Source organism: Hyperolius riggenbachi, chromosome 10 (assembly GCF_040937935.1).
Source record: "Hyperolius riggenbachi isolate aHypRig1 chromosome 10, aHypRig1.pri, whole genome shotgun sequence".
NCBI lineage: Eukaryota > Metazoa > Chordata > Amphibia > Anura > Hyperoliidae > Hyperolius > Hyperolius riggenbachi.
In genome coordinates, this window is record NC_090655.1 from 52,700,928 (window position 1) to 52,722,788 (window position 21,861).

Below are 21,861 nucleotides of genomic sequence, written 5' to 3' on the forward strand. Positions count from 1 at the left end.
CCTTTAATACTTTTAGATATAGCCCCTGAACAAGCATGCAGCAGATCAGGTGTTTCTGACATTGTTGTCAGATCTGACAAGATTAGCTGCATGCTTGTTCCTGGTGTGATTCAGACATTACTGCAGCCAAATAGACCAGCAGGCCTGCCAGGAAACTGGTATTGTTTAAAAAGGAAATCTATATGGCAGCCTCCATATTCTTCTCATTTTAGTTGTTCTTTAATTTTGTTGATATTCTGGCAACACAGAAGAGATGTGTGTGCAGGGGGGCGGTCAGGAGTTGGAAGGGGGGGCCCCATTCAAGTTTTCGCAGGGGGGCCCAGTGATTTCTAGTTACGCCCCTGTAACAGAGGCATCAAATCCTGACTACCTATACAGAGGCATCAAATCCTGACTACCTATACAGAGGCATCTAATCCTGACTACCTATACAGAGGCATCTAATCCTTGCTACCTATACAGAGCCATCTAATCCAGACTATCTATACGGCTCTGAGCTGAAGCCCTGTGTTATGGATTTAGCAGCATCTTGAGACCAGATAGGAAGTGGTTGTCCAGCGGATGGGTGAGAGACTTCTGCTGTACAACGGTAGCTTTGTTTGTCTCTAGGCCACAATGTCTTGTGTTTATACATGCTGCATCGCTTGCTTTTGTACACGCTTCATGGTGGCATATTCCATACTCAAGAGTTCTAACTGATTCAACAACTGCGATTGAGTTGTGATCTGGACACTCTGCTGGAATAGTGCGGACACTGCCGGAATTATTGCAATGGCAATTGTTTGAGGAATGAGAGCATCAGTTTAAGGCGCCAAGCATCATTGCTTTTCCATCATGAATTGTGCTTGATGCTATTACCAAATTAATATCTGGGAATTGCAACCAGGGATACCTGCTCTCTGAACTGTTGCTCATAGCTAGTAGGTGTAGTCCAGCGGACCATTCCTGGCAGGTAGTTGTAGATGGTGTGTGAATGGCATTACAGCATGGGCCGACCATATTGTTTTTAATATTTTGACATCTGTCAGATATTTTACTAGATGTTCGTCTGACTATGCACTTTAACTTTTTCTAATGCACTAATAAAGTGACAACACAGTGGTGGACATACACGCTCATTAGAGTGTTATTTTTTCCCCTTACCTTTTTCAATTACCTATACAGAGGCATCTAATCCTGGCTACCTATACAGAGGCATCTAATCTGGGCTATTTGTACAGAAGCATCTAATCCTAGCTACCTATACAGAGGCATCTAATCCTGGCTACTTATAAAGAGGCATCTATTCCTGACTATCTATACAGAGGCATCTAATCCTGGCTACCTATACAGAGGCATCTAATCCTGAATATACAGAGGTATCTAATCCTGGCTACCTATACAGAGACATCTAATCCAGACTATCTATACAGAGGCATCTAATCCTGACTATCTATACAGAGGCATCTAATCCTGACTACCTATACAGAAGCATCTAATCCTGGCTACCTATACAGAGGCATCTAATCCTGGCTACCTATACAGAGGCATCTAATCCTGGCTACCTATACAGAGGCATCTAATCCTGGCTACCTATACAGAGGCACCTAATCCAGACTATCTATACAGAGGCATCTAATCCTGACTACCTATACAGAGGCATCTAATCCTGACTACCTATACAGAAGCATCTAATCCTGACTATCTATACAGTGGCATCTAATCCTGGCTACCTATACAGAGGCATCTAATCCTGGCTACCTATACAGCGGCATCTAATCCTGGCTACCTATACAGAGGCATCTAATCCTGGCTACCTATACAGAAGCATCTAATCCTGACTACCTGTGCAGAGGCATCTAATCCGGACTACCTATACAGAGGCATATAATCCTAGCTCCCTATACAGAGGCATCTAATCCTGACTATACAGAGGCATCTAATCTCGGCTCCCTATACAGAGGCATCTAATCCAGACTCCCTATACAGAGGCATATAATCCTAGCTCCCTATACAGAGGCATCTAATCCTGACTATACAGAGGCATCTAATCTTGGCTACCTATACAGAGGCATCTAATCCTGACTATCTATACAGAGGCATCTAATCCTGACTACCTATACAGAAGCATCTAATCCTGACTATCTATACAGAGGCATCTAATCCTGGCTACCTATACAGAGGCATCTAATCCTGGCTACCTATACAGAAGCATCTAATCCTGACTATCTATACAGAGTCATCTAATCCTTGCTACCTATACAGAGGCATCTAATCCTGACTACCTATACAGAGGCATCTAATCCTGACTACCTATACAGAGGCATCTAATCCTGACTACCTATACAGAGGCATCTAATCCTGACTACCTATACAGAGGCACCTAATCCTGGCTACCTATACAGAGGCATCTAATCCAGACTATCTATATAGAGGCAGATGACTATCTATACAGAGCGGTTGTCCAGCGGATGGGTGAGAGACTTTACAACTTTACAACGGTAGTTTCGTTTGTCTCGGCCGCAATGTCTTGTGCTTACAAATGCTGCATCGCTTGCTTTTGTACACGCTTCATGGTGGCATATTCCATACTCAGTTATAACTGATTCAACAACTGCGATTGAGTTGTGATCTGGACATCACAAGTTTTCGCACCGGGTGCCACCAACCCTAGTAACGCCTCTGATACCAGGCATGGGCAAACTTGGCCCTCCAGCTATTAAGGGAACTTCGAATCCCACAATGCATTGCAGAAGTGTGACAGCCACAGTCATGACTCATAAAGGCAAATGCATTGTGGGACTTGTAGTTCCTTAACAGCTGGAGGGCCAAGTTTGCCCATGCCTGATCTATACAGAGGCATCTAATCCTGACTATATATACTGAGGTACCTATTGCTAACTATCTATACAGAAGCATCTACCGTAATCCTGGCTACCTGTGCAGAGGCATCTAATCCTGGCTACCTATAAAGAGGAATCTAATCCTGACTATCTATACAGAGGCATCTAATCCTTATCCTTGCTACCTATACAGAGCCATCTAATCCTGGCTACCTATACAGAGGCATCTAATCCTGGCTACCTATACAGAGGCATCTAATCCTAGCTCCCTATACAGAGGCATCTAATCCGGACTCCCTATACAGAGGCATCTAATCCTGACTATACGGAGGCATCTAATCTTGGCTACCTATACAGAGACATCTAATCCGGACTATCTGTACAGAGACATCTAATCCGGACTATCTGTACAGAGGCATCTAATCCTGACTACCTATACAGAGGCATCTTATCCTAGCTCCCTATACAGAGGCATCTAATCCTGACTATACAGAGGCATCTAATCTTGGATACCTATACAGAGACATCTAATCCGGACTATCTGTACAGAGATATTTAATCCGGACTATCTGTACAGAGCCATCTAATCCTGGCTACCTATACAGAGGCATCTAATCCGGACTATCTATACAGAAGCATCTAATCCTGACTATCTATACAGAGGCATCTAATCCTGACTATCTATACAGAGGCATCTAATCCTGACTATCTATACAGAGGCATCTAATCCTGACTATACAGAGGCATCTAATCCTGGCTACCTATACAGAGACATCTAATCCGGACTATCTATACAGAGGCATCTAATCCTGACTATACAGAGGCATCTAATCCTGGCTACCTATACAGAGACATCTAATCCGGACTATCTATACAGAGGCATCTAATCCTGACTATCTATACAGAGGCATCTAATCCTTGCTACCTATACAGAGGCATCTAATCCTTGCTACCTATACAGAGCCATCTAATCCTGGCTACCTATACAGAGGCATCTAATCCAGACTATCTATACAGAGGCAGAGGACTATCTATACAGAGCGGTTGTCCAGCGGATGGGTGAGAGACTTCTGCTTTACAACGGTAGATTCGTTTGTCTCGGCCGCAATGTCTTGTGCTTACAAATGCTGCATCGCTTGCTTTTGTACACGCTTCATGGTGGCATATTCCATACTCAGTTCTAACTGATTCAACAACTGCGATTGAGTTGTGATCTAGACACCACAAGTTTTCGCACCGGGTGCCACCAACCCTAGTAACGCCTCTGATACCAGGCATGGGCAAACTTGGCCCTCCAGCTGTTAAGGGAACTTCAAATCCCACAATGCATTGCAGAAGTGTGACAGCCACAGTCATGACTCATAAAGGCAAATGCATTGTGGGACTTGTAGTTCCTTAACAGCTGGAGGACCAAGTTTGCCCATGCCTGATCTATACAGAGGCATCTAATCCTGACTATCTATACAGAAGCATCTAATCCTGGCTATGTATACTGAGGTACCTATTCCTAAGGGCCATTTTCACTATCGCAAATTCAAATGCGTTTGCCGCAAGCCAATTCGCATAGCCAATACAAGTGGATGGGACTGTTTCCACTTGTCAGGATTTCTGAGCATTTTCGTCCGCATCAATAATATGCGTGGCAAAGCCATCAGAATTTGCATACCGCGATACGGGTGTATGCGAATTTCCATGCGAAATCGCACGCAAATTCGCATGGAATCAATTGAAAAGCACACAGGCACTGCCATGGTTAAATTCGCATACAGCGTCATTCATGCAAATTCGCATTTTCACACCGCACAAGTGGAAATGGGCCTGACTATCTATACAGAGGCATCTAATCCTGACTATCTATACTGAGGCATCTAATCCTGGCTACCTATAAAAAGGCATCTAATCCTGACTATCTACAGGGAGTGCAGAATTATTAAGCAAGTGGTATTTTTGAGGAATAATTTTATTATTGAACAACAACCATGTTCTCAATGAACCCAAAAAACTCATTAATATCAAAGCTGAATATTTTTGAAAGCAGTTTTTAGTTTGTTTTTAGTTTTAGCTATTTTAGGGGGATATCTGTGTGTGCAGGTGACTATTACTGTGCATAATTATTAGGCAACTTAACAAAAAACAAATATATACCCATTTCAATTATTTATTTTTACCAGTGAAACCAATATAACATCTCAACTTTCACAAATATACATTTCTGACATTCAAAAACAAAACAAAAACAAATCAGTGACCAATATAGCCACCTTTCTTTGCAAGGACACTCAAAAGCCTGCCATCCCTGGATTCTGCCAGTGTTTTGATCTGTTCACCATCAACATTGCGTGCAGCAGCAACCACAGCCTCCCAGACACTGTTCAGAGAGGTGTACTGTTTTCCCTCCTTGTAAATCTCACATTTTATGATGGACCACAGGTTCTCAATGGCGTTCAGATCAGGTGAACAAGGAGGCCATGTCATTAGTTTTTCTTCTTTTATACCCTTTCTTGCCAGCCACGCTGTGGAGTACTTGGACGCTTGTGATGGAGCATTGTCCTGCATGAAAATCATGTTTTTCTTGAAGGATGCAGACTTCTTCCTGTACCACTGCTTGAAGAAGGTGTCTTCCAGAAACTGGCAGTAGGACTGGGAGTTGAGCTTGACTCCATCCTCAACCCGAAAAGGCCCCACAAGCTCATCTTTGATGATACCAGCCCAAACCAATACTCCACCTCCACCTTGCTGGCGTCTGAGTCGGACTGGAGCTCTCTGCTCTCTGCCCTTTACCAATCCAGCCACGGGCCCATCCATCTGGCCCATCAAGACTCACTCTCATTTCATCAGTCCATAAAACCTTAGAAAAATCAGTCTTGAGATATTTCTTGGCCCAGTCTTGATGTTTCAGCTTGTGTGTCTTGTTCAGTGGTGGTCGTCTTTCAGCCTTTCTTACCTTGGCCATGTCTCTGAGTATTGCACACCTTGTGCTTTTGGGCACTCCAGTGATGTTGCAGCTCTGAAATATGGCCAAACTGGTGGCAAGTGGCATCTTGGCAGCTGCACGCTTGACTTTTCTCAGTTCATGGGCAGTTATTTTGCGCCTTGGCTTTACCACACGCTTCTTGCGACCCTGTTGACTATTTTGAATGAAACGCTTGATTGATGATCACGCTTCAGAAGCTTTGCAATTTTAAGAGTGCTGCATCCCTCTGCAAGATATCTCACTATTTTTGACTTTTATGAGCCTGTCAAGTCCTTCTTTTGACCCATTTTGCCAAACGAAAGGAAGTTGCCTAATAATTATTCACACCTGATATAGGGTGTTGATGTCATTAGACCACACCCCTTCTCATTACAGAGATGCTCATTACCTAATATGCTTAATAGGTAGTAGGCTTTCGAGACTATACAGCTTGGAGTAAGACAACATGCATAAAGAGGATGATGTGGTCAAAATACTCATTTGCCTAATAATTCTGCACTCCCTGTATACTGAGGTACCAGTATTCCTGACTATCTAGACAGAGGCATCTAATCCTGGCTATGCATACGGAGGTACCCATTCCTGACTATATACAGAGGCATCTAATCCTGGCTATGTATACTAAGTTACCTATTCCTGACTAGCTATACAGAAGCATCTAATCCTAGCTATGTATACGGAGGTACCCATTTCTGACTATATACAGAGGCATCTAATCCTGGCTATGTATACTGAGTTACCTATTCTTGGCTACCTATACAGAGGCATCTAATCCTGGCTACCTATACAGAGGTGTTTCCTTCCGGGTACCATGTGACAATGACGTCCATGCCACCTGAATCAGCGTGTAGCTGCATACGGAGGTCCACCGTGTTTCATCCACCCAGTGCTCACTGCGGATGGGTGAGAGACTTCTGCTTTACAACAATAGCTCCGTTTGTCTCTGGGCCGCAATGTCTTGTGCTCACATATGCTGCATCGCTTGCTTTTGTACATGCTTCATGGTGGCATATTCCATACTCAAGAGTTCTAACTAACTGATTCAACATCGACTACCTATACAGAGGCATCTATTCCTTGCTACCTATACAGAGCCATCTAATCCAGACTATCTATACGGCTCTGAGCTGAAGCCCTGTGTTATGGATTTAGCAGCATCTTGAGACCAGATAGGAAGTGGTTGTCCAGCGGATGGGTGAGAGACTTCTGCTGTACAACGGTAGCTTTGTTTGTCTCTAGGCCACAATGTCTTGTGTTTATACATTCTGCATCGCTTGCTTTTGTACACGCTTCATGGTGGCATATTCCATACTCAAGAGTTCTAACTGATTCAACAACTGCGATTGAGTTGTGATCTGGACACTCTGCTGGAATAGTGTGGACACTGCTGGAATTATTGCGTTGGGAATTGTTTGAGGAGTTAAAGTATCAGTTTAAGGCGCAAAGCATCATTGTTTTTGCATCATGAATTGTGCTTGATGCTATTAACATTCAAATGAATATCTGGGGATTGCGACCAGGGATACCTGCTCTCTGAACAGTTGCTCAAACCTAGTAGGTGAAGACCATTCCTAGCACTGCCATGGCATGCAAGTCCCGAGGTAGTGACCAAAAATAACAATACAGGACAACTTCCGAGGCCCTGCTGTATGAAACTGATAGACTGTACTACCTTTAACGAGAATCTGTTATGGAGGGCAAGTCTGCCATCCATTCAAGTAAAAGGTATGCACTGACTGCAAACACCTGTTTGTGTAGTGGCGGCCGTGCTGGACTGGTGCGCACCATGACGAGAGTGCAGGTGATGACGGCTTTCCAGCCCATATGGTCGCCGGGCTGAGGTAGCTGTAATGACAGAACAGTGACTGTCCAGCTGATCAAATTTGGTCTGTCCACAATGAAGCAACGACCTTATTATCATTGGTGTGCCACCCCACGAGACACTCCAATAGCTGGCGGTCATTGCTTCATTGTGATATGCAAGCCCCTTCACCGCGGCAAGGTAATGATCATGAAGGGGAATGGGCACATGTTCATGCCTTTTGTTTTGTTGTTGCAGCTGCAGTGCAGCCAGAAAAATTAGGCAGGCATGTACACGCACCAGAAAAAGTATTCTAGCGGCCGCTGCTAGCAGCAGCCTTAAAAATTCAGGAATCCGCCTGGAGTCCTGGACCCTGTTGGTCAGGGATGTCAAACTGGTCCTTCGAGGGCCGAGGTCCTCACACATTTTTGACACAGCTCAAATTAATTGATGGGTCTGAATCAGGAAAGGTGTGCTCCATCAGGTAGAACACATTCGTCTCTTTCTCAGTCCATCCTAAACACTGGCATGGATCTGGCCCTCCAGGCCTGGAGTTTGACACCTGTGCTGTTGGTGGTGGCGGAGAAGGCAGTCAAGCGGCCTGTGGGCAGAGGTGCTGTGTGGGGAGTGACTTAGTCTTGGGGCAGGCAGTCACACGACGTGCAGGCAGAGATGCTGTGTGTGGGGACTGACTTAGTCTTCGGGCGGACAGTAGCCCTCCGGCATCCATGCCTCATTCATTTTGATAAAGGTGAGGTACTGAACACTTTTGTGACTTAGGTGACTTCTCTTCTCAGTGACAATGCCTCCAGCTGCGCTGAAGGTCCTTTCTGACAGGATGCTTGAGGCAGGGCAAGACAGAAGTTGGATGGCAAATTGGGACAGCTCTGGCCACAGGTCGAGCCTGTGCACCCAGTAGTCCAAGGGTTCTCCGCTGCTCACAGTGTCTACATCCACACTTAAGGCCAGGTAGTCGGCTACCTGCCGGTCCAGGCGTTGGTGGAGGGTGGATCCAGAAGGGCTAAGGCGAGGCGTTGGACTAAAGAATGTCCGCATGTCCGACATCACCATGAGATCGCTGGAGCACCCTGTCCTTGCCTGCGTGGACATGGGAGGAGGATTACTGGCAGTGGTACCTTTATTGTGTTGTGCTGTGACATCACCCTTAAACGCATTGTAAAGCATAGTTGCCAGCTTGTTCTGCATGTGCTGCATCCTTTCTGCCTTCAGGTGAGTTGGTAACATGTCCGCCACTTTGTGCCTATACCGAGGGTCTAGTAGTGTGGCCACCCAGTACAGCTCATTCCCCTTGAGGTTTTTTTATACGGGGTCCATCAATAGGCTGGACAGCATGAAAGACGCCATCTGCACAAAGTTGGATCCAGACGTACTATCCATCTCCTCTTGCTCTTCCTCAGTGACATCAGGTAAGTCCTCCTCCTCCTAGAACCTTGCAGAGGGACAGAGGAGAGAGAGTTGTGTGAAACGTCACCCCGGGATACCGTAGAAGCGCTAACACCTTTGGACTTATATAAAGTCCTCCTCCTCCCCCCAGCCATGAACAATACCACGGGAACGTCGAGCAGCACAAGCCCCCTGCGACTCCTGCTCCGGTTGTTCTTCTGCCGACACTTCCTCCTCCTCCAAAGAAACACCTTCCTCATCATCCGAGTCTGACTCCTCTTCCCCACACGACTCTTCCTCCTCAACCCCCTGTGCTGCCGCAGGCGTTGAGGAAATATCTTGTTTTGATGAAAATTGCTCCCACAACTGCTCCTCCCATAACTGTTCCTGTTCACGCTCCACCACAGCTTTATCCACCACCCTACGCACGGCATGCTCTAGGAAGTAAGCGTACGGGATCAAGTCGCTGATGGTGCCTTCACTGTGACTCACCAGGTTGGTCACCTCCTCAAACGGCCGCATGAGCCTGCATGCATTTCGCATCAGTGTCCAGTTGTTGGGTCAGAACATCCCCATCTCCCCAGATTGTGTCCTTTTACTGTAATTGTACAGGTACTGGGTGACGGCTTTCTCCTGTTCTAGCAGGCAAGAGAGCAAGACCAGGGTCGAATTCCAGCGAGTCAGGCTATCACATATCAAGCATCTCACCGGCAAGTTGTTTCACCGCTGAATGTCCACATAGCATGCCACTCCACAAGGGAGTGGCTACAATGTGCCTGCTGACTGTGATGTAGAGGGTCAAATTTGACCCTAGTGGTGCACTATGGGGGCGAACCATTGAAAGTTCGCCGGCGAACCGTTCGGGCCATCTTTAGCCATACATAGTGACGGTTGTATGAAAAATCACGTGGCAACATATAGGAAATTGCACTTAGAAATCACTGCGAATCGTGATCAGATTTACAGCATATTTATTAATCGAAAAATGTTCACAGTGGAAAGGGGCTATAAGAGGGTACCCACCTTCTGACAACCATTGGAAACTTTTTTTTTTTTTAACATTTGTGGTAATTTTTCATGTCACATTGTAAGCTCTGCTTATTTCAATGTCTGTGTTGTGTCCTCAGGTCTACAATGCTCCAAAGCCAAAAATGGAGCCAGGTATCTGGAAGAAGATTGCAGAACTGGCTGGCTCATGCACCATTGTTTTTAATTTTATTGTAGTATCCCATGCAGTTTAGTCAGGAGGGGGGCAGATGAGAGGCAATATCCTGCACGCTGGTGCCCCCTGCTGGTCATATAGCCATTGTCTATATGCAACTGAAGCCCTCTCCAACTGACTGGCTGACTTGCTCAGCTTCTGCTTGATTAATCACTGCAAGCTAGGTGTATTATATGTGTGCATTTCTCATTGGCTTATAAGCAGCCTGCAGGCTTTATAAAGCAGCAGAGAACTGTTTGGGAGTGAGTTTCTCCATTTGTGTGTTTGGTAAGTTTCAGAGCAGTAGGAGACAGGCCTTGGGGGTGGCAGCTCCAAGGGTTTGGCTGCGCTCACATATGGTGTTAGATGCTGGTTCTGGGGCCCCGGGCAGTGAGAGTTCCCGGGGCCCCAGGCTGGCTCATGCACCATTGTTTTTAATTTAATTGTGCCCAATGGGTCAATATTTTGTATATATTTGTATATATTTTGCATTATATTTCAGCACTGCCTTAAAGGATACTCGAAGTGACGTGTGGCATGAGACAGACATGGATATGTACAGTGCCTAGCATACAAATAACTATGCTGCATTCCTTTTTTTTTCATTCTCTGCCTGAAAGAGTTAAATATCAGGTATGTAAGTGACTGACTCAGTCCTGACTCAGACAGGAAGTGACTACAGTATGACCCTCACTGATAGGAAATTCCAACTATAAAACCCCTTCCTAGCAGAAAATGGCTTCTGAAAGTAGGAAAGAGATACAAAGGGTCAATAGCTCATAGATTTTAGCTTTGGCATACTTCAATAAATGTGTCATTGAAGAAAAAACAAAACAGTAAAATTTAAAAAGTAAATTTAAACATAAATAAAACTGTAAAATATATCTTAAGTCATTTTTAGGAGAAGGAAGATAGATACAATAGTTGTTTTCATTCGTTTATTTTCGCTTCGGGTGTCCTTTAACTCTCTTGGGCATGGAGTGGGGAGATGGTGGACTGGTCTGGAAGGCAGTGGTGGAGGCTGGCTGGAGAGCTCGATGCAGTCGTCGTCCTCTTCATTCTTTCTCTTGTCATTCTGGTTGTGCTGTCCCTCTGCACGTCTCTCAATGGACTCAACTTCTTCACTCACAGCTCAGCTCCTCCTACACCCCAGCAGCCCGCATACGGGGACAGCACTGGTTGCTACTCTTATTGGCTGGCAAGGGAAGTGTTCAGGCGGGAGTGATGAAAATAACAGCAAACGGTCTGCTAGGTTATCACACTGTGTGGTCCCTTCTTGTGGCCGGTCTCTCTTTTGTGCTCCTCCTCCACATGGCCGTGCATAGCAACCACTGCCGGGAACATACTGGGCATGCGTGGTTACTAATGACTCGGAATCATGCATGCTCACGATGCACTTAGCCATGGCTGCTGTGCAAAGCTGTTTGGGGACATGATCCATGGGGGTGCATGTTGTGGACAGGGCATGCCTCCTGCTATGACTAGAACCAGTCAGATATGTGAATGGGAGGGGAGGGGGGGGGGGGTGGACAGCTGCAGTACAGAGGGGAGACCGGTCACAAGGAGGGCCACCAAGTGTCTGATAATATAAAGAATAAGCAGGTAGCTATAACTAAAACACACTAGTTTCCAGTTTTCAATGAACTGACTGATTAGTTTTAGCTGGTTTTCTCAAATTGCTTTTTTCCCCATCACTCCATCTGGGATTAAGAAAGGCAACCCACCCTCAAAACACCCTCATATTCATCTCGGCGACCCCTTTACTTTGTGGGCCATGACCTCCCCCCCCCCCCTTTTCCCAACCTCTGAACAGAATGGGAGGAGGGGTGGTAAGTGGCTGCAACAACCATCACCCCACAAATAGGCCACAGAGGGTAGGAGGTGGTGGGTGGGGAATAATGAGTGTAGATTAGAGTACAAGGCTGCAGCCAATGCTGGATGCTTCATGTAGCGTTCAAGACGAGACAACACCACCAAAAGCTGCCACTGTTTAAAAAACACTTCCATTTATTTGAATAGAAAGGCAGTAGATACCTTTTATGGCCTGCTGAAACCAACGCGTTTACCGCCTGTGTGAATCAGCCCTTAATTGCCTAAGGGCTGCTGCTCCTCTGCCCCCCTTGTCTATACGGGATCAGCCATATTCCCCAAGGAGGGAATGCAGCTGCAGCATTCTGAAACTCCTAGCATGCCTTTCACCCCCACAATGCATGCCGGGAGTTGGTTCTTTGGGTCTTTCCACACTATGCGCATTGTAATAGGGTCCCAACACAACAGTGGCAAAAAAGTCTCTGTGATAGATGTGTGCTGGGACCATGCAGTGAAGCATACAATACAATGAAAACATGCTTCACTGCCACCGTAAATGCAGAATGCGTCGGGTAAATGCACAACATGCTCTGTATTACTTCAGTGGAACTTGCTGCACTGCACTAGATGTGAACGTACCATAAAAATACCACTACATCGCATTGGAGTCCGATTATGTTGTCCATTGTGATGGAACGCATTGGATTCGGTGAGAAAGGACCTTCAGTTCATACCACTGACATGCGCTGTTACTTCACCCTCCCAAATTTTTCGTTATTGGTAAAGCAGAATTTAATACATTGCAGATTAGTATATAGTCCACACAATATGCACCATGTACAAAAGCCTCTTCCCCTGTAGATAGCCGTTATAAAAAACCTTTGCTTTTTGCCCCTGATATAGAAGTGTTACTTTATTCCCCCTCTTCCCATAAGATGTGTGTGCAAACAGCCCCAATCCAAACAAGAACTATTATTACCATCCACATCCCCAAATCATCCCCACCCCCCTTTAAAGTAGACCTGAAGTCTTGTACATGACAGAAGAAAACAGAGAAATGCACCCTGTAGGTATTTAGAGAGTTTAGCCTGTTTAATTCTCCCCTAGCTGTGACTAATCACAAGTAGTAATTTGATTCCTTAGCTATGTCATCTGACTGCCACAGCAGAGATCTCATATGTAAACACAATGTTAAAGAAAACCTGTAATAAAAAAAAATCTCTCTAGGGGATACTTGCCTTGGGAGGTGGAAGCCTCTGGATCCTACCGAGACTTCCCCCGTCCTCCTTCATCCCTCCGTTTAGCCTGCCGGGACCCCCGAAGTGCGGCAATGTAAATATTTACCTCTCAGCGACCCTGTGCAGGCGTACTAGCGGCTTTTCATTCGGGTAAGGCAGAAATAGCCTAACCGGATTGATCCGCCCTAATACGCAGGCACGAGTCCTTTTGCGCCTGCGCAGTAGAGTGGATCGAACGGCTTCAGCTATTTCTGCCTTACCCGAATGAAAAGCCGCTAGTGCATCTGCGCAGGATCCCGGAGCCTTGTCAGGGTTGTTGGGGGAGCCAACGCTGGATTCCCTGCAGTTACAGGGTTGCGGAAAGCCTTATTGGGACCCTGAGGCTTCCCCCTCCCAAGGTAAGTACCCCCCACAGGACTTTTTTTTTTTTTTTAATACAGGGTCTCTTTAACTACTAGCCGACCGCGTGACGCCGATGGGCGTGGCCACAGTGGCAGCCCCAGGACCGCCTAACGCCGGCGTAAAGTCCTGGGCTCTGTTTTGCAGGAGATCGCGCACAGGCTGCGCGCACATCTCCTGCTTGGTGGGCGGGCGGAGCTCCGTCTTCAGTCTCCGAGCACCTATCGCCGCTCGGGAGACTGTTAGACGGCGTAACTACCGTCTAATTACACGTACAGCGCTGCGATCTGCAGCAGCGCTGGGGACAGCCGTGTGACACGTCCCCTCCTGAGACACAGAGGTGATCAGCTGTCATAGGCTGAAGACTACGACAGCTGATCACGGGGATTGGCTGGTGGGGGGTTACAGTATAAAAAAATAAACACTTATTTTTATTAAAAAAAAAAACACAAATAAATAAACAAACAATCATTGGGGGGGGGGGGGGGGCGATCAGACAACGCCAACAGAAAGCTCTGTTGGTAGGGAGAAAAAAAGGGGGGGGGGTGGAATCACTTGTGTGTTGTGTCGAGTGGCCCTGCAGCTTGGCCTTAAAGCTGCAGTGGCCAAGTTAATGCAAAATGGCCTGGTCTTTAGTGGGGTTTAACACTGAGGTCCTCAAGTGGTTAACAATATGTCTGTGAAAGCGGAGAGTGGACCAACTGCAGATTTATTGCAGACTTTGTATCAGATGTAACAAATGTTTGTTTTTTCTTTAAAGGTTATTTTGCTGCTGCTTATCTTTTTAAAGCATATAGTAAATTCTGAGTTCAAGTCTGCTTTAAGTATTACCTCCCGGTGGTGGGGCCCGACTTGTTAGATGTTCTCAGCTTGGGGCAGCATGGTGGCGTAGTGGTTAGCGCTCTCGCCTTGCAGTGCTGAGTCCCGGGTTCAAATCCCAGCCAGGTCAACATCTGCAAGGAGTTTGTATCTTCTCCTTGTGTCTGTGTGGGTTTTCTCTGGGCACTCCGGTTTCGTCCCACATCCCAAAAACATACAGATAAGTTAATTGTCTTCCCTCTAAATTGGGCGTAGACTACGATACATACACTACACAATATATACATAGATCTAGTTACCAGGCAGCAGCAGCAAGCAGTTGCCAAGCAGCAGCAGCAAGCAGTTGCCAGGCAGCAGCAGCAAGCAGTTGCCAGGCAGCAGCAGCAAGCAGTTGCCAGGCAGCAGCAGCAAGCAGTTGCCAGGCAGCAGCAGCAAGCAGTTGCCAGGCGGCAGCAAGCAGTTGTGAGAGTTTGAGAGTCATTTCACTGCTTATCTACTGTCTGTAGAAATGAGGCCTTAAGCAAAACTTGATATGCATGAGAAATCTCATACTGGTGACAAACCTTATTCTGTGCTTAGTGTGCGAAATGTTTTTATACAGAAATTTCATTTTCTCACACATAAGACTCCGAGTCCTCACACCGAGGAGAAGCTGCGCTTTGAGTGTAATAAAATGGTTGATTTACTTCTGAAACCTTGCCATACATGAGTGATGTTGCACTACTGAGTGGCCCTGTTTATGTTCTGAGTGTTGGAAATGTTACAGAGGTAAAGCAAACCTTGTCATGCATGAGCGATCTCGCATAATTGAGAAGCCCGTTGTATGTGCTGAGTGTGGGAAATGTTAGAGGTAAAGCAAAACTTGTCATACATGAGCAATCTCGCATAATTGAGAAGCCTGTTGTATGTGCTGAGTGTGGGAAATGTTAGAGGTAAAGCAAAACTTGTCATACATGAGCGATCTCGCATAATTGAGAAGCCTGTTGTATGTGCTGAGTGTGGGAAATGTTAGAGGTAAAGCAAACCTTGTTATGCATGAGCGATCTTGCATAATTGAGAAGCCCTATTTATGTCATGAGTGTGGGAAATGTTTGAGGTAAAGCAAACCTAGTCATACTTGAGAGAGAGAGCACATATACCAGGCTTCTCAGTTGTGTGCAGAGTGTGGGAAATGTTTCAGAGGTAAAGCAAATCTTGTCATATATGAGTGATCTTAAACTATTGAAAAGCTCTATTTATGTGATGAGTGAGGGAAATGTTTTGGAGGCAAAGAAAATCTTGTCATATATGAGAGATCTCACAATGACAGACATTTGCAATGAGTAGGAGTCGAGTGTCATGTCTAACAAGTGGAGATTTATGCCAAAATATTTCCAACACTCATCAAATAAATAGAGATTTCAATAGTGTGTGCTCACACATGTATAAGGTTTGCTTTACCTCCAAAACCTTTCCCACACTTGGCACATAAAATCTCAGTAGTGTGTGATCATTCAGGTATGACAGTTTGTGTTACCCCTAAACCATTTCCCACACTCATGACATAAATATGACATAAATATGATGTCTCAATTGTGTGACATCTCACATGTATGGCAAGGTGTGCTTAACCTCTAAAGCAAACCTTGTCTTACACAAGAGATCTCACACAGTTGAGAAGCCTGCTGTATGTGCTGAGTGTGTGGGAAATGTTTTTGAGATAAAGCAACCCTTGCCCATACATGAGTGATCTTACACCACTGAGTGTCCCTATTTATGTCCTGAGTGTTGGAAATATGTCAGAGGAAAAGCAAACCTTGTCATACATGAGTGATCTTAAACTATTGAAAAGCTCTATTTATGTGAGGAGTTAGGGAAATGTTTTGGAGGTAAAGAAATAGTCATATATGATGGATGTCACAATGACGGGCACGATACTCTACCCATACTCAAATCAAATGTCTGATAAGCAGAGAGTTATGCCCAAAACATTTCCCACACTCGGCACATAAATAGAGCTTTTCAGTAGTGTGTGCGCTCTCTTATTTGACAAGGTTTGCTTTACCTCTAAAACATTTCCCACACTCAGCACATAAACAGGGCCTCTCAGTAGTATACGATCACTCAGGTATGACAAGGTTTGCTTAACCTCTAAAACATTTCCCAGACTCGGCACATAAATAGGGCCTTTCAGCAGTGTGAGATACTTGTATATGACAAGATTTGCTTTACCTTCAGAACATTCCCACGCAGCATAATATGTGGTCATGTCAGAGATAGCCTGATAGCAAGTGGTACAGGATAATGAGAATGCACATAGGGGCTTCTAAGTAGTGTGAGAGCAGCAGCTCGCCAGCAGCCTAGCGCTGTACTGAGCAGCAATTCCATCAACTTAGTCACATTTCTGGAACAGTAACCCATCACCACTCCTGTCCTGAAATAGTGCTTTTACATATAAAGTCACCCAATCAGTGTAACCCCTTACCTCCCAGCACAGCTATTCCAACCCCTCTGCACACTTTTCATGTAGATATTTCTTCAGTGCCGACAATGAACAATTCTCCAGTTGATTAACATCTATATGTCTTTTTGTTTCCCCCAGGCTGTGTGTATGTCTTTTTGTTTCCCCCAGGCTGTGTGTATGTCTTTTTGTTTCCCCCAGGCAGTGTATAAGAGAGATGACCCTGAACCTCTCAGGAAGGATTGGCACATTGGGTCACATGCAGCATCGGGAGCCTTACAGAGGATGCAGTAGACCGGTGCCTGGAGATCTGGTATGTTTCCACTGCGTACCGCTCTGCATTAGTGGGAGAGAGGTAGGGGGGGGGGGGGGGGTTAGTGTCGCACTGAGACCCCCGATTACTGGAATGCATAAGCAACCAGTATTACACATATCCGGCCTCAGGCAATCCCCACCTGTGCAGCATAATAGAGGCTCTGCTGTATCTGTATAAGCAGAGTATCCGCTTTTAGTGCTATTTTACACCATCTGTGTTCCCATACGAATAGCAGATTCCTTAGCAAAATAAAAATTGCGGCAGATATTTTTCACCAGAGCATTTCTTTTATTCAAATCCAAATCGTGCCTTTGCTGCATTTTTCCATGTTTCAGCTAATTTAGAATTACAGGAACAAAAATTTAAAACACAAAAAAATAAAATAAAAAAAAAAATAAAATAAAAAAGCATGCTAATGCAATTGTGATTTTGGTGTAAAAGGGCCCCTACTGTGTATACTGGAGGTGTCAAGCCAGTATTCGAATACAAGGCAAATGCATATTATTGATCTGAGATACTTTAAAGGGAGATAAAACCTGCATTGTGTAGGTAAAGAAAAGGACCTACTCACCGCTCCCCTCACTCCCTGCCGTCGGGTCCCGCTCGTCAGCCACAGCTCCCGGTACTGGCCGACTCTCCTGACCCCTGACCCGGACATACTGCGCCGCACATGCGCAGTATGTCCTGTAATCTTCGCTTCTGGTGTCGCATCATGACGCCAGAAGTACAGACACTCCCCCGCCTCCTGCGTGTGCGCTCCAGCGGCTCCACTATAAAGCTAGCATGCTAGCTTTATGTTGGTCCGCTAACTTGTGACAAAAAAAAAAATCTTCTGTGAACTCACCATACTACTAACGGAATACCTTGGGGTGTCTTTCTAAAATGGGGTCATTTGTGGGGTTCCTATACTGCCCTGGCATTTTAGGGGCCCTAAACCGTGAGGAGTAGTCTTGAAACCAAATGTCGCAAAATGGCCTGTGAAATCCTAAAGGTACTCATTGAACTTTGGGCCCCTTAGCGCAGTTAGGCTGCAAAAAAGTGCCACACATGTGGTATCGCCATACTCAGGAGAAGTAGTTTTGGGGTGTATTTTTACACATACCCATGCTGAGTGGGAGAAATATCTCTGTAAATAGACAATTGTGTGTAAAAAAAAAAAAAAAAAAAATTGTCATTTACGGAGATATTTCTCCCACCCAGCATGGGTATGTGTAAAAATACACCCCCAAACACATTATACTACTTCTCCTGAGTACGGCAATACCACATGTGTGGCACTTTTTTGCAGCCTAACTGTGCTAAGGGGCCCAAAGTCCAATGAGCATCTTTAGGCTTTACAGGGGTACTTACAATTTTGCACCCCCCAAAATGCCAGGACAGTGAACACACCCCACAAATGACCCCATTTTGTAAAGTAGACACTTCAAGGTATTCAGAGAGGGCTATGGTGAGTCCGTGGCAGATTTCATTTTTTTTTGTCGCAAGTTAGAAGAAATGGAAACTTTTTTTTTTGTCACAAAGTGTCATTTTCCGCTAACTTGTGACAAAAAATAAAATCTTCTATGAACTCACCATGCCTCTCAGTGAATACTTTGGGATGTCTTCTTTCCAAAATGGGGTCATTTGGGGGGCATTTATACTATGCTGGAATTTTAGCACCTCATGAAACATGATAGGTGGGCAGAAAAGTCGGAAATGCTTCAAAATGGGAAAATTCACTTTTGGCACCATAGTTTGTAAACGCTATAACTTTTACCCAATCCAATAAATATACACTGAATGTTTTTTTTTTTTAATCAAAGACATGTAGCAGAATAACTTTCGCGCTCAAATGTATAGGAAATTTTACTTGATTTGAAAAATGTCAGCACAGAAAGTTAGTCATTTTTTTGACAAAATTCATGTCTTTTTTTGATGAATATAATAAAAACTAAAACTCGCAGCAGCAATCAAATAGCACCAAAAGAAAGCTGTATTAGTGACAAGAAAAGGAGGTAAAATTCATGTAGGTGGTAGGTTGTATGAGTGCGCAATAAACCGTGAAAGCTGCAGTGGTCTGAATGGAGAAAAAGGCTTAAAGAGAACCAGAGATGAAGCAACCTCATGTATTTTACCTTATAAATCAGTGGGAACATGACAGTAAACACCTAATCTGCTCTTTGTTACATTGTTCTCTGTTTAATTTGCCTGTTATCACCTCTAAGATAAGAATCCCGACTAAGCAGTCGGTCTGGCTTTCCTACAGAATAATTATAGCTGAGACTGTGTTCTTTGCTGTCTTCAAGTCCAAGCCTGCCCCCTGCTGGCTTTGCTCAGGAATCATTATAGCTGAGTCATTATAGCAAAGCCAGAATCAATGCTCAGTCCGGGATTCTTATCTCAGCTAGATAACAGACACTTTTAGCAGTGAGGATGGAACAGAGAGCATGGTAAATGTTTTCTCTAATGTTCCCACTGATTTCTATGGTAAAATACACAAGCGTGCTTCGTCTCTGGTTCACTTTAAGGGGCGAAAAGACTGTGGTCCTCAAGTGGTTAAAGTATTAGAGACAGAAGATCAGCAGAAAGCCATGAAACTGGTATTGCCTAAAAGAAAATAAATATGGCAGCCCCCATATACCATCTAGCTTCAGATTAAGTGAGATATACTGGCTGTGAGACCAATGCTACCCCCTAATACATCTGTAATTTGCACTGTTATGTTAGACACAACATAGATTTTCATAGCAGCTGGGTTGTGGGGGGTGAAAGGACAGTAGGACTGCAGTCACAGAAATAACACTGCATGTAAAACTACCATTTCAACCCTGTCATAGTGAAAGTACAAATTGTTTTATGCTATGGTTCTGCAGATCTCTCTGGTGATAGTCTCAGACAACAAAATACAGGGTGCATAGCTGCTGAATGAGCAGGTCAGAAAAGTGTTCCCCCTACACTAGTTTTACCTGGGCATCATGTCATTTTGTTTCCATAAACCCCTTGAGCAGAGAGAGGAGCCTAAGCAGGGTTGTAGTTTCATAATGCATCACTTCTGCTCAGTAGTAAATATGCAAAATATTCCCTAATGTCCCTGTACGCTAGACACAAGTCCAGAGTGGCTGATGAGAAGTGTACCTGTTATTTTACACAACCATTCTAATCCAACTTGCAAACAAAAGCTGTTTCAGGCTAAATTGGCCTTCATCAGTGCAAGGCATGGATTAATATGGCTCTACAGATACAACTTGGAACCCCGTCTTTAAAGTGCCCCCGAGGTGAGTTATATGGAGGCTGCCATATTTATTTCCTTTTAAAGGGACCCTGAACAATTTTAAAAATGACAATTTCCACTTACCTGGGGCTTCCTCCAGCCCACCATAGGCCGCAGGGTCCCCCGGCATCCTCCTGGCTCCTCTCGCGGTCCTGCTGGCAGCTCAGTTATTCAGCAACTTCCTCCTGAAAGTCGCCAGTCTTCTTCCTGGCCGGCACAGGTCATCAAGTCGCCCGGCGTGAGAGTCCTGTGCATGTGTGGTTCAGAATTAGAGAGCTGCGCATGCGCAGGAATCTCACGCCGGCCAACTTGGTGACGCGTGCTCGGCCAGGAAGAAGACTGGCGACTTTCAGGAGAAAGTCGCTGATTTATGGAGCCTCCAGTGGGACTGGGAGAGGAGTCAGGAAGATGTTGGGGGACCTCGGGGGCCTATGGTGGGCTGGAGGAAGCCCCATGTAAGTGGAAGTCATTATTTTTAAACCTGTTCAGGTTCCCTTTAAGCAATGCCAGTTGCCTGGCACCCCTGCTGATCCTCTGCCTCTAATACTTTTTAGCAAATCTGGTGTTTAACAACATTGTACAATCTGACAAGATTAGCTCCATGCTTGTTTCTGGTGTTATTCAGACACTATTGAAGCCAAATAGACCAGCAGGGCCGACGGCAACTGGTATTGTTTGACCTGGATGCTGCCAGATTTATTTCCTGTTATTCTCACCTCGATTTCACTTTAAGCACTGCATAGTCTTCAAACAGCCTTAGAAGTTGGCCTTATCACTGCGAGTACTGCCAGCTGATTGGTTGAGGCTGCTGGTTACTGGAGTTCCAGATAACTAGGATAGCTGTACATGCTTGGTAAAGAGGTTTTTAGTCTCTTACAAAATCCCCAATAAATGAAGTCATTTGGCTGCTGGCAATAGCCGGTTTCTGAATTACGTGTTCAGAAATTGCGACAACTCCGAATGACATTAACACCAGAAGTTTCAGCGGGCCTAGGGTGAGGCGTCTTTCCATATCACCCTGCTCCGAAATTTGGCCCTGGCCATTTTCAATGTACTCTAAAATCCTAGTACTTGTGGTACGCCATGACTTTACTCTGCGTCTCCTAAATAGTCACATATTTTACAATCTCATGCTTAGGGGGCCAGCCAGGGGTTGTCGTTTTTTTTTAACCATAAATGCCCATACCAAATGCAGGCAACAACTAGCAATGCAGCTAAAACTACATATAAGTTCAATTCCCGCATGCAGGTGTGCTTTAACATAATGCTTTTATATTGAATGTTTAGAATATTCTCTCTGTGTGATTAGACATTAACTTGTTACCTCTCGTACAGCTTTTATTGTATCAGCTGTGAACCATATTTACTGCAAATCACGGGGGACGTTA